Raw genomic sequence first — 9138 nt, 5'->3', positions numbered from 1 at the left:
TGGTCAACCTTCATGATTGCTCGGAAATATCTTGGCAGAGCTCACTTATTGCCATTTCCCACTTAGCAGAACGTACCCTCAGGTACCTATTGGCTTGATATTAAGCTACTTAGGAGAAGGCATTGAACTATGATAACAATCTAAAGCTTTCTCACACCAACAGAACCCAAGCAAACAAACAACGGAAACAGGAGAAAAAAAAAAACAACAGATCGCGGAATGCATAGAGACCATTAGAATATGCAAGGAAATAGAGAAATGTTAACACCATGGAATGGGATTTCAACACAGGTATGAAGCCGGAAGGCCTGCAGATCTACTGTTTTGATCCAATGATAATATTATTCTGAACAAAGGAAGCAATCGGATGTCTGACATCGTAATGTCAACAGGAAAAATGACTAACAAAATAAATTCGAGTATCAAGAGATGAGAATATAATGTAGAAAAAAAAATCCAGAATCCATGAGAAAATAACCGTGAAAGTTAGATTGAGAAACTAGCGGGGAGATTAGATTGAAACACAGAGGAACCATAGGGACTTGTTGAATCATAAGCCAGGGTAAATCACAGAGTCAATAAAAGGAACAAAATGGAAACTAGAAGAAATATTGGAATTAAGAAATTCCATTTTCTTTTTGCAAAGGTGTGAGGCGATCCAGCTATATGCAGGTCGTCCCTGGCACCAATCGCGTTGTGATTTAAGGAAAATAAGTAAAAAAGAAAGAAAGAATGGAATAAAGTAAAGAAAAGAAAAGAATATAATGAAAAGGGATGGAGATATTCCAAGGAGATCGAACGAAGAAAAGGGGGGGTATCGCTTACCTCTCCACCACAGGGAATGGTCGATCCTCTTTGGATGGCTTGAAACTTCGAAGCGCTAAAAGGGGCTATCTAGGAGTAAGACTCGGTGTTCTTTCCTTTCTGCCTTGCTTTGCAAGAATTCTGAAGGATGAAGGAGGAAGGAGGATGAAGTCGATGGGTGGAAATCGATGGAATGGATGGTATTGCCAGAGAGGGTCTTTTTTCTCTTCCTTTTCTCCTCTTTTCCCTCTGCATCCATTTTATAGAAGTGGGGGAGGAAGAGTCTGGAAAGGGAAGTTGTTGGGGATCAATGGTGGAGAGCGTGAGGATGGCGATCGGAGGATTGAGGAAGGGAGATGGGCAAGGTTGTTGCGGATGAAGGGCAGATGAGGGGATCGGAGGGTGGAGGCCATGGGTGCTTCAGGAAGGCCGAGAAGGAGGGGCTTCGTAACCCTAAAGAAAATACAAATTTTTTTCTTTTTTCGTTAAAACCCTCCTGTTTTAAAGATTTTCAAAAGGCCGGTGGTTTTCCAAAAGCTTTTGCAAAAACTGTTTTTACTAAAAAGGCTTATTCTTTAAGAAGAAGTTTCTTTTTTCAAAATCGATTTTTGTTTCTTTTCTATATTTTCATTTTTTTGTTCTTTTCTTCAGTTTATATATATATATATATATATATATATATTTGATATTTTTTTGGAGTAAAATCTTAAAATTTACAGAAAAAACAAGGATCTAAACTAATTTTTTATGTTTTTGAGAAATATTTACAAAAGAAGGCTTTCAAGGCTACTTTGAGGAAATTTCTTCAGAAAATGGGTTTGGACCCAAGTTTTGAGAACACATTCAAGTTTTAAACCTCGAATTGAGAAATACAATTTGATGGATCCAAACGGATATCGGACGAACTGTCTGAGCTTTTCAAAAAGTTATTTTGGAAATTTTGAGATTTTGATTTAAAAATTGGGTAACGAATCTCAGATTTGGATCTGGACAATGGATCCAGATCCAAAATTTTGTCAGATGCATAAAATGATTTAATTTCGGTAAAACCTGAGAAATAAACTGGCATTTTAGATTTAAAACTGACTCAAGCACCCAGAAAATGGGGGCAAAGGGCAAAAAAGGAATATTTACAAAATTTTGAAAAATTTGGGGTGTTTACAAATGCCCCTCTTTGCTGCTAAGCCGGTTGAAAGTCGAGCTTAGTGGCAAAGAAACACTCCAAATTTTGAAAAATGTTTCAGTCAGTAGACCTGAGCTGGGTGTGGAAGAATTTATTTTGAAAGCATGACTTTTTCAGGCTTAAAACCTTATCCTGAATGGCTTTGGGGGAGACGAAATCCTCGAAGATGATATGACCGAATAATAGAGATGAGGAAATCGTGATGGGACTTTGGGCAAAAATCCCAAAATGATGAAAGATAAGAATTTTGATCAAGTTTCATGGATGAGACAAGATCAACCTTTTGGAACGACTCAGGTTTTAGCCCTTAACCTGGATGGGACGAAGATATATCAAAAAAAATTGGATGGGGAAAGGAACATAAGTGGACCTCAATGGGACATTTTGAGAGAAATGCCTCATGAGATGAACTTCAAGCATGATCCTTTCCTAGATGGATATATAAAAAGAAAAAAGCATGGATTCCTTGGTAGGGAAGACCATGATGGGACGGGAGGATTACCTCGTCGAAACGAGGTTCAGGTTTAAACCAAACCTGAAAAAGGAAGATATCTCGTGGAACGAGATTCAAGCTTAACCCTTAACCTGAAAGAGACGACCATACAGAATCCTTGAGCGAGGAAGCCGTGATAGGACAATGAAAGTGCATCACCAAAGCGAGATTCAGGTTTAACCCTTGACTTGAATGGGGGGAAATCGCACGAAGTCCTCAAATGAAGAAACTGTGGTGGGACTAGAAAGGACATCTAGTCGAAATGAGACTCAGGTTTAACCTTAACCTGAATGGAAAATACCTCGCAGAGCGAGGTTCAGGCTTAACTCTTAACCTGAAAGGGGCGACCATACAGAATCCTCGGATGAAGAAACCATGATGGGGCCTTTGGAATTTGGACGAACAAATCTGAAAGGGGTTTGCGAGAAGAGAAAAATAAGGGATTCCCTAAAGCTTGGAAAGGGGATAATCTGGGGCGTCTCATTGTTGAGACTAAATCAGCTTTCTAAAAACAGACGACCTCTTGCAGAAGGTTTGAGTGATACCTCGAGGAGCGAGGTGACATGTTTAATCCTTAGCCTGAATGGATACAGAATCCTCGAAGAGCGAGAAAAACTGTGATGGGACCTCTAGACTTCGCACAACAAGTCCAAGAGGGGTTTGCAAAAGGATGAAAATGGAGGTCCCTAAAGCTTGAAAAGGATTGTTCTTGGGCGCCTCATTGCTGAGACTGAAAATAACTTTTGACAATAACAGACCCTTTGCAGAAAGTTCAGGTTTAACCCTTATTCTGAGCGGGAACTGTCTATGGCGGGACAGTGGGGAACGCAGGGAAGTGTGCAGATCCGAGAATGCTCAGATCAGACAGAAGGAAAGGACTTTTCAGTCCTAAGGAGGGATGACGTCAGGATACGTCAAAACGAACATCAAGTTCTTGCTTCATGTTGGGACAATGAGAAAATATTGCCAATAAGATGTCAAAAAATTATAGTTGAATCAAAATGATTGAATTGTGTTTATATGTGTGAAAATATCACCTCTTTCTACCTAGAGTATTAACTCCTATGGAGCTAACTCTGTAGGATCAAGAATCAAATTCAAATTTATTGTTTGTCGAGTTTCTTTGAGGAGGATATCAATTTCCTTGATATGAAAAGAGAGAAAATTTCTTAGTTTCATAAAAGCAACTGAGTGAAAAGATATTGATAAAAGAATTTCACATAAATAAAGATGATTCTTGTCAGTTTTGGGCAGTTTGATATCCTGGGGCTTTTCCCATAATGATCTTTTTGCACTCTTTTGAATCATGGAGATTTCTTGGGCTTTTACATCATCCTTCATTTTGGAGATGTCCTGACTTTTCTCTGTTTTTCGGGGAAGGGTACGTCACAAACTCCTTCATCTTGGAGATGCTCCGATCCTTCTTTTTCTTTCTCACGAATTTGACTGATGATATAGGTTCATTTGGTCAAAAGGTCTAGATAGCAGAAATCAAATATTTTTTAGGGTTTGTCGGGAGGCTCATCGCAGTCGTCTTCATCTTGACGGTGCTTTGAACGTAACCTGGAAGGATCCTTCACAAATTTCTTCATCTCGGAGATGATCCAAATCTTCTTTGGCCCCGGGGGTCTAACTCGCATGATTCGTCTTCATCTTGACGACAATTGAGAGATCCCTTTTGCGGATATTTGATTGCAGCTCAAATGACTGAGGAGAAATGGATTGGGTAGGTTCTTTTTTATTGCCCAGGATATTTCCATTGTCTTACTGCCAAAAAGAATGATTTTTAAGAATGTGTCATAGCTATGATCAATATCAATTCACTTATGGCTTTTCAACATCATTGAATTTCCCTTCGCCAGTCATATCGAAGATTTTTCTTCATCCTCTTGGTTGACCAACAGAAAAAGCCTGAATTCAGTTCTTATTTCTCAAAAGTCTTGCTCTTTTGGAAATAATACTAAAGGTAGCTGGAGGAAATTCTCTGTGCAATAAAAGTTTTGAGATCAACAATAACTTTTGATAGCAAATTGACAAAGTATTCTAGAAATCCTTGATGAAAGAAATTGCTTGATGTTGAATCGACACGTCCATGACAAAATTTTCCTCTCTTTTTCCCCAAAAAGAGAGACTCAGGCTTAGCCCTTACCTGAATGGGAAGTTGGAAACACTCCTCTCTTCCCTGAAGAGGAGGTGTTTGCAAAACAGAACTTTCGAAGAGAAAGTAAGTTTTCGTCAAAACTCCCCATCTCTAGGCATCTCTTATAGAAAGGCGGCCGAAGAACAAAGTTGAGAAAGTATCACAGAGGAACGAGTCCATCACACTCTCCCTAGAAGAGGGTCCTCTGCGAAGGGGTTGGCCAAAGATGAGAAAAACAGGGGCCACAAAAGAAACGAGCTTCCGTCGAAGCTCTCCCTGAGAAAAAGGTTCTTTTGTGTAAAGCTGGTTGTTGTTTTGCAAACTGTTCGTGAAGAAAATGAGTCCCTTCAAACTCTCCCTAGAAAAGAGTTCTTGCGAACGAAAGACGGTTGCATGCGAAAGGAACGAGCTCCCTCGAACTCTCCATGAAGAGGGTCCTTCGCAAGAGAAAAAAATTGATTCTTGGCAAAATGATAAACCGAAGGTTGAAATTTGAGAATTTTAGAGCTTGAATGATGATGATTGGTTAGTGCAGAGACTGAACCAAGAAGGCTAACTTGATCAGTCAGCCAAACACTAGCATGAGTGCTAAATGTACCAGCACGAGCACTGGATTTGAAGATGGTACCAGCACGAGCACTTGGTTTTAAAAAACATACCAGCGCGAACACTGGATTTCGAAAAATGCCCCAGTACGAGCGTTGGGTTTCGAAAATGCACACCAACACGAGCATTGGGTTTTTGAAATTGCATACCAGCACGAGCACTGGGTTTCCCATGGAGAGTTGAGAAAGAGACCGACATTCGAAGATACGTGAGAATTTAAGCGAGAATGATTGTCGGTGTTTCAGGATTATCCCTTTATCCTGACGAGGAAGTTCAGGTTTTGTCCCTTAACCTGAAAGGGAAAGCAAGGAGAAATTTTTGGTCCAATACGAGCATTGGATCAACAGGGGAAATTCGAGTTGGAACTCGAGAAAATAAGAATATACAAAAAGCGAAAATCCGAGTCGGAACCCGGTTTTTCAAAATAAAAGAATGAGTGAGAATGGAGTTTGAGAACTCGCATTCTTGACGCAGCAATTGGTTCCAATACGAGTATTGGATCCAAAAGGAAGTCTGAGTCAGAACCCATTTTTTCGAAAATAAATAAATATATAAAAAGGAAAAATCAGAGTCGGAACCCGGTTTTTCAAAAATAAAAGAATGAATGAGAATCGAGTTTGAGAACTCGAATTCTTGACGTGGCGATTGGTTCCAATACGAGCATTGGATCCAAAAGGAAGTCCGAGTCGGAACCCGATTTTTCGGAAATAAATATATAAAAAGGAAAAATCTGAGTCGGAACCCGGTTTTTCAAAATAAAAAAATGAATGAGAATCGAGTTTGAGAACTCGAATTCTCGATGTAGCAATTGGTCCAACACGAGCATTGTATCCAAAAGGAAGTCCGAGTTGGAACCCGGAACTTCAGAAATAGAAAATGAAAATATACAAAAAGGGGAAAATCCGAGTCGAAACCCGTTTTTTCAAAAATAAAAAAAATGAATGATAATCGAGATTGAGAACTAGAATTCTCGACGTAGCAATTGGTCCAACACGAGCATTGGATCCAAAAGGAAGTCCGAGTCGGAACCCGAAACTTCAGAAATAGAAAATGAAAATATACAAAAAGGGGAAAATCTGAGTCGGAACCCGGTTTTTCAAAAATAAAAAAAATGAATGATAATCGAGTTTGAGAACTCGATTTTTCGACGTAGCAATTGGTCCAACACGAGCATTGGATCCAAAAGGAAGTCCGAGTCGGAACCCAAAACTTTAAAAATAAGAATATACAAAAGGGAAAATCCGAGTCGGAACCCGGTTTTTCAAAATAAAAGGAATGAATGAGAAAATCGAGTTTTTGAAAGCTCGAAATTTTAAAGGAACCATTGGTTCCAACACGAGCGTTGAATCCGATAGGAAGTCCGAATCGGAACTCAGAACTTCAAACGCCAAATAAAATGAAAACCCGAGTCGGAACTCAGATTTTGAAAATAAAAATAAAACAAAAACAAAAACCTGAGTCGAAACTCAGATGGGAAGAAAATAATTCCTACCCGAGAGTCAAATTCTAAAAGGATTGACAAAAAGCATGAATAGATTCCGATGATGAAGATGAGAGATTCATTCAAGATCCTTGACCTAAGATGGCCTAAGATTCGAATCTATTTATGATGGCTCCAGGATTTTCCCTTATCCTGAAGGAGTATAGAATAAAATTTTGATGTGAATTGAAGAATTTATGGGAAATAATTAAGGTTTATCCCTTAACCTGAAAGGAAAAAAGAATAAAATTTATAAAAATGGAGAAGAATTTAAAGGAATTTATTGAAAATTTATTTTGAAAATGAATTCTCACGGGTAGCATCGGTGCTCCTATGAGGGGTATCAGGATTATCCCTTGTCTTGAATAGGAACACCTCGAAGAACGAGGGTCAGGTTTATCCCTTAACCTGAGAGGGTAAAAGAATAAAAGAATACCTCATTAAAAAGAGACATCAGGTTTATCCCTTAACCTGAAAGGGTTTAATAAAGATTTGATAAAGTTTAGTAAAAACCGATAAAACTTGATAAAACTTGACAAAAAATTGATAAAATTGACAATAAATTGATGAAAACTTGATTAAATTGAAGAATGAAGTAAATGCAATTTAATAAAGATAACAAGATTAACCGAAAAGTTGATAAGATTTTTAGAAAGAGATTCGTTTGATCCTGCCTGCATATGATGAAGGAAGACAAGTATAGATAAAAAATAAAATGCCCCAGTATCAGGGAGAAGAATATGAGAATTCAATAGAAGATTATTGCTTTATTGAAAAGGATTTCTGAAGAGTACAAAGGCTAGAATGAACAATTTAAGTATAGAATCTCTTCAAATGTAAAGCATTAATAGGATCTGGCAGTTCTACTCCATCTGCGTTGATCAGGCTATAGGAATTGCGAGACAACGCTTCCTTAACAACATAAGAGCCTTCCCAATTGGGTGACCACTTGCCCTTCGGCCGATGCTTGAGATGAGCTGTTGATCTGAGCACAAAATCATTAACTCGAAATCTTCTCTCAATAACTGATTTGGCGTAGTGCCTAGCTATTCTCTGCCGATAAGCTTGAGCGTGCTCTGCTGCCTTGAGTCTTTTCTTATCTAACAGATCAAGCTGTACCAATCTCTACTGCTGATACTGATCAAGCGGAAGCTCGATGAGCGATGCGAACTTGAGAGCAGGCTTTTGAACGTGGAGAGGTAGCACCACCTCGGTCCCATAGACAAGTTCTGAAGGCGTTGCGTTGGTTGGGGTCCGAATGGTGGTTCGGTATGCCCAGAGTGCATCATGCATCTTCTCGTGCCAATCGTGGCCCGTCTCCACAGTTCTTTCCAGAATGCGGATCAAAATTTTGTTGGTGGCCTCTGCCTGGCCATTTCCTTGAGGATAGTAAGGAGCAGAGAAATGATGATGAATCCCGAACTTCGAGCAAAAGGTATTCATTCTCTCATTCTTGAAATGGCTGCCATTGTCTGACATAATATCATGTGGGATGCCAAAGCGGCAAAGAAGATTCTTATGAATAAAAGAAACCACATGTCGGCCTTCCACTGTCCGCAGAGTTACAACTTCGACCCATTTGGTGAAGTATTCTGTAGCTGCTAGGAAATATCAATGGCCATTAGAAGCTGAAGGAGTGATGGGGCCTACCACGTCGAAGGCCCACATCGAAAAAGGCCATAGAGAAACCACAGACTGCAAGTATGCGACTGGCGCATGAATGGAAGGTGCGTGCATCTGACATTTGACGCACTTCCTCACAAATTGATGGCAATCCTGCTGCATGGTCTTCCAATAATACCCTGCCTGGATAACTTGCATGACGAGTGTTTGGTAGCCGACGTGACCACCACAAATTCCCTCGTGTGCCTCTCAGACAACTTCCATGGCTTCATCCTTATCTAAGCATCTGGCGTACTCAGAACTGAACCCACGATGGTAAAGAGTATTGACGAGGATAAAATAATGTGCTGACATGCGCTGGATTGCATGCTATTCCTTTCTTGGCATTTTCGATGGAAATTCACCGATTTTGATGAAATTTTTGATGTCTTGATACCGAGGCTTCTCTTTCTGAGTGGCTTGGTTTACTTGCTCAGCTGAAATGTAGGCAGGTTGATCAAGTCTGCCAATCTCGAAGGAACGACAGGACTCACTGTCTTTAAAAGACAAAATAGAGCCTAGACAGGCTAGGCCATCGGCTATATGATTATATTCCCTCTTGACATGATTAAGCTGAAATTCTTCAAAGTTGCCTATGAAAGCTAAAGCAATCTTCTGATAGGGAATTAACTTTGAATCCTTGACTTGCCATTCAGCGTTAACTTGACTGATAATATGCAATGAGTCGCCGAAGGCATGTACTCTCTTGACATCAAAGTCTTGCAAAATCTTGAGGCCTTGTATTAGAGCTTCATACTCGGCCATATTGT

The sequence above is a fragment of the Nuphar pumila genome, chromosome 8, assembly GCF_984573655.1.
Source record: "Nuphar pumila chromosome 8, dmNupPumi1.hap1.1, whole genome shotgun sequence".
Taxonomy (NCBI): domain Eukaryota; kingdom Viridiplantae; phylum Streptophyta; class Magnoliopsida; order Nymphaeales; family Nymphaeaceae; genus Nuphar; species Nuphar pumila.
The sequence above is the reverse complement of the archived record's forward strand: the minus strand, read 5'-3'. Positions refer to the sequence as shown.